Raw genomic sequence first — 5,513 nt, 5'->3', positions numbered from 1 at the left:
CAATTTTATTTAACCGAACCTGCGTCAAGCTACATTTTGTTCAAGAGCACAAAATTAAGAATAAAGCAATGTTGATAAATCTGTTATTTAGTAAGAGGAAAGCTGTTCTGTGACTAATATGCTCATTTTGAATTCACTCAAATAAAGAGTCCCAGCCATAAACATTGTCTTCTCTGAAAAAAATAGTTCTAACTGGAACTATAACGCTGATTATTGTAGTCAACAAATGCTGGGAAATGTGGTGTTTTGCTGCCCTCTGCTGTCATGTGTCTTTAATGCACCTTCAAATATCAAGTACTGGCTACACAACGGCACGCATACTTATTTGGAAAATGGGCATGACCTCTCAGTGAGCAGCAGTGAATAATATTGAATATTTCTGACTCTAAGTGAAGAAATGATGGTGCCATGTGGGATAAATGAACAGAGAAAAGGCATCATAGATGAATTGGACCACTGGCCAGAATAAAGACATTCACAAGCAAACTAAATATACATATTGAAGGGAAGCGTGCCGAAGCCCCAGTCTCTCTCTCTCTCTCTCTACACATACTGTCAAATGTACTACACTAACCGTACAACCAGTTGCATTGCCAGTGGGTTCAGTTATACTGATGACTTTAAAACAAAGGCGTTTTAGGATTCTTGTGTTGTGTGGGTGGTCTAACTTAACGGAAATGGTTTTTAAAGTTTTGTTAATGACCTGAAGCTCCCTGAAAGGTCTCCAGATCTGTCTGATGATTCAGAACATAAAATAAATGAACAGACTTTAGTCATTCTCTAGAGGGAAGTAGAGGGCTTTGCAACCAAAATAAAAGATGCAACTTGATCAAGACATTCACGAGGCCCTTAGTGCAAAGTTCTGTTGATTTAATGTGCTACTCTGTGGTCTGTCAGTGGTCCAGTCTTATTATTGAGATGTAATTCAGGTGGAGAGTGTGCCCTTCATTAAACACTGGTGAAAAACAAAGATCAAGCTCATGACTGCCAAGCAGATTATTATTATTTTTTTTGTATTATTTCTCTCTTGTACATTTTCATTTTCTAGCACATTTCCTCTGAGCATACAGTATCTTCATCCTTTAACAATAACATGACTCACAATAGTTACCTTTACATGATTTTATTGACTCCTCAGTAATGCTGGAAATATCCAACAGTGTTTCAAAAAGACATGAATATGTGGAAATAAAATGGACCTTTTTTTCCCCCCAAAATGGCAGTCACATAACTGACTAAGAAAAACAAGCAGAGAATGGATTTTCACCCCCACTCATGTGCATCAGATAAACTATTTGTTGCTTGTAGAGAGAGACAGCTCACAATACAATTAAGAAGAGATAGCGATTTTTCTTTTTTAAAATGTCAACCTATCCTAGAAAACAAATCCCTCCAATGTCCACTGCAGGAAGAAAAGTGGGAAATGCACAGCATGCGGCGCATTCAGAGAATCCTGACAATGTTCCGCCATTCAGGACTCTGCTCCTCGTTGCATGCTGTGTCTATCATAGTTTTGGTATGCTTAAATCTTAGCTGTCTTCTGGCGCGTGTGTGTTTGCGAGTGTGTGTCTTCTCCACCATCCGTCAGAGTGGCACTGGGCCTGTCAGTGTGGGCTCCTCCTCTGCAGCTGCTGTACTTCATTAGAGGCCATCAGCTGAGCTCAGTGCTCCACTGTCAGAGTCAGACTTCTGTTTTCTCATTTCTCCTCCCTTTGCACTCTCCCTGTTTCTGCCTCTCTCTCTCAAACTGTCCCTCCAGCTCACTCACATCCTTCATCCCCACGATTTTTCACTCCGTCTACTTACCTCAGTCCTTCCTGTCTTGCTAAATTCTCCCCTGCCCTCGCTCTGCACCATCTCCTCTCCCCATCCCCCCTTTTAAGCTGACTTTTCAGGTTTTCTTTTCCTCTATTATTTCCTCTTTAAATCAGCACAACAATTGTGTTTCACAATGAGCTCACAGTTGATTTCCTTGCACAGTAAAAAAAAAAAAAAAGCAGGTCTCCATTGTGCTCTCTTAAGTATACTTACTCTAAATGCAGCATTTCCAAAATGCCTTACTCGTGTACGCATATGAATGGAGCCCAGATAAACCGGCAAACAATGTGATTTCTATCCACTGATGAGATGTGACTATGTAAATGTGATGCATTTAAATAAGCCACCATGCATCTGGTGTTCTGTGTTATAGTTTCCAAAATGCACCAGCAGGGCATGTATATAAGAAGCAACAATATTTGACCAACAAAGTATGCAGGGCTGATGGAAGCTGTCAATCATATATCACTGTACTTCTGTACTTCCCTACCGGTGACAGTAAGCTGATAATCAAATTATGGCCTGTTAAGAGTTTGGATACTTCTTCATTATTTTATGGCACTTTTTTTTTTTTTTTTTTTGTCAAATTTGTTGAGTACATCAAATTTGTGAGGCGGGGCTTTTACGAGGAGTTCTTGAACGCAGCTTTGCACCTGAGTGACGTCACGATGCCGCTAATTAGAAACACCTGGCGCGAAGACCCAAACTGCGCCGACAAAATGGCCGAAACCGTGACCGTGTATGAGGGTAAAAACCAAAAGAAGGCAAGAAAGATAAGTTTTATTCGCCAGTAATGCCTGGGAGTCCAACAGAGGTGTGTTGGACGAAGTGACCCCGGAGTTTGACGAGCACTTTGACCGTGGAAATACATGGAGGACCCCGAAGACGTCAACTAAGAGCTAGCCCCTCCTTTGGTGAGTCATATGTTTGTTTTATTATTCATTTATTTATTTATTTATTGCCTTTTGCCATGCCTTCCTTTTAAAACTCAGCTGGCAATTAGCAATACATATATATATTTGCCATATTTATGTATGTGTATATAGTGTCAGTGACTGAACAGATGTAATGGATAACATTAAAATCAGCATTCCATTTAGTTTGGCTGCTCAAGCATGTCTCCCAGGGACACTAAATGGAACTGAGCCCTGTCAACATTTGTTTCACCTGTGCTTTTCCCGCTGTGACAAGCTTAAAATGTCTGCTGTGAAAAAGGTCTACAGCAATCAGTTTCAACAGATTTAACCTTTAGAGAAGTGGTCGCAAAATGTAATACAAAATGCTACCGTTAAATGCAAATAATGGCAGTCCTCTTAAATGTGATTTGTTTTCCTCTGGCAAGGGCCACAACAGCAGTAGTGTTTATCCCATTGCCTTTGAATGGAACCACGCTGCCTAAGTTTTCTATTAAATCCAGACACACACGTGCTTTTCTCTGAGGCAGCCTCCAGTGGCTTTTGGTGACTGGGTAAAAAGTTTGTTCATGCAGTGCTTGCCCTGCTTCTCCGGCGTAGTGTGAAGCTTGCTGCCTACTGTCCTGTCCAGATAAATGTGCGTGTCGCTGCCATATATTCTTTTTAATGCTGGACAAACTCGGTTTCTTTGGCTCATTGCTGTGGGGAGCAACAATATTTGCAATGAATTCTCTGCTTTAACCTGCAAGTTTATGTTTTTTTTTTTATTGCTGCCAACATCTTTGGCTACGAGGAAAAGGTCTTCACGGTGTCCCATTAAGAAAGGGATCGACAAACTGGCTCCGGTTGTGACTGATTAATTTTTATGTCATCCGTTTTAGTTGGTTAGATTTACTCAGTGTTGCCATGCTTTCCTTGTAGAGGTTCATATAAAACTTGAAATGTCATATTACTAGTTAAATGTAGCTTAACTGTCTCATGCCTGCTGCGAGAACCAGAAATATGTTTTTGCTTAGTGTTTCCACTCTTTTTACGAATGCATTCTTTCTTTCTTTCCCCATACAGTTTCTTCCTTTTTGTTGTGTTTCTCTGATTTGTCTTGTCTGTATCTCTTGCTTAGCAGACCACCCTGCGCTCAGTTGTGTACATGTGTGTACAAACACACACACACACACACACACACACACAGCCCACGGGTTTCTGTTCTTGTTGTCATCCTGACAAGCAGTAGGAACAGGATTATGGGTAGAGGCCCTCTTACTTGGGGCAGAAGAAAGTGTGAAATCTGATTGCTTTGGAAGATTTAAAAAATAGGACCCTGTGAGGTCGGTGGAATTGTAAATATGAGCAGGCTGAAGAAGTATAGCAGCAGGGTGTAGTCTGTTCCGGGGATTTGCCAAATTTTCAGACTTGAGAGGGTGGCTTAATAGAGGACAGAGAGAAGAAGCTGCAGGGTGCATAGGTGGCTATACCTACTTTTTCCCCGGCATCTCTTTTGCAAGTTTGTTTTTTTCCAGCGCTATACTTGCTAAAGGATGTTTGTGATATCAAGATATTTTTGGATCAAAATACTTTGTCCCAAAAACATACAACACTGTTGTGTGACATCTAGCTCCAGTCTCACACCTTTTCCTGGAGTTTTAAAAGCTGCATATACAGATAATAATTTCCCAAATACAGCTGCAATATCAACAAAGCTTCATGAATTATACATGCAAGGTTCTGAGGTTAGACATTTGACACATAGGATGTCTTCTGTGGAATTATCATAATTCATCACTAGGGGGCATTAAAGTGTTGTTTTTCTGGTTCCACTTCAGCCTGAGGCTGTTTGGCAAAGCCTATTTGCCAGTTTCCACCACTTCCATTTACGAGCCTCTTCCACTTACCCGCATGAAACAAAATCACTATAATGACTGCATCGTGTTGAGAAACGGCAGCACAAGAGCAAGAGGGAAGATTTGTCTTTTGGGAAATAAAAAAAAAAAACAGACAGAGCAGAACTGGAGTGGAGGAGGTGTGCCACACCAGCAGGACACACGTCGAGATTAGTCACATAACGCCAGTCTTATTGAAAGGCTGTAGTGACAGAGGTGGCATGGCTGGATGGTTGCAGGCTACGGCACCACATGTTTTGCAGCATCGTATGAATTTTTTTGTTGTACTCTTCTCTTGCTGTATGTCTTCCCATTTTCCTCATTTCTGTCTTCTCTTTCTCTTTATACATTACATATGCTACATTTCCTGATATTTTCTCCTCCTCTGTATGTAAAATGTAACCCAAGACAGTACTCTGTGATGACAAGATGCAGCTCCGTTCGCCTGTGTTTGTTTTTGATGCCTTTTTCAGGCATGTTTGTTTCTCCACACCTGCGCAAACTATCAGCTTTCTTCGCCTGCAACAAATCAATATCATGCAAGAAGGAAGCTTAGACTCTATAATACACTGAAAGCTATTACAAGGGTTGGAATGATAGTAAAATGCACAGGGCAGGAGAGAGACTCAACTTGAAATGTGTTCTTCATTAGTAAGTGCTTGCCGTTAACTTTTTCTGTGTGACTTTTTTGAGTGTTTTTAATTGCAACTTGAAAAATTTTAATCCTTTCTTTAGCTGAGAAAAATGTTTTTCTTTGTGCCCTCCATAATCTTCCTGCTTTTCAGAGGCCACGCTGATTGCATGTTAGTGCTTTGACCCCAGTAGATCCTTTTTGAAAACTAATTTAGAAAAACTCTTCACATCCTTTTTTTTTTTTTTTTTTTTTTTTTGGCTTTGATCGCAA

The sequence above is a fragment of the Pempheris klunzingeri genome, chromosome 23 (assembly GCF_042242105.1).
Source record: "Pempheris klunzingeri isolate RE-2024b chromosome 23, fPemKlu1.hap1, whole genome shotgun sequence".
Classification (NCBI taxonomy): Eukaryota; Metazoa; Chordata; class Actinopteri; order Acropomatiformes; family Pempheridae; genus Pempheris; species Pempheris klunzingeri.
Note: the sequence above shows the minus strand (reverse complement) of the source record.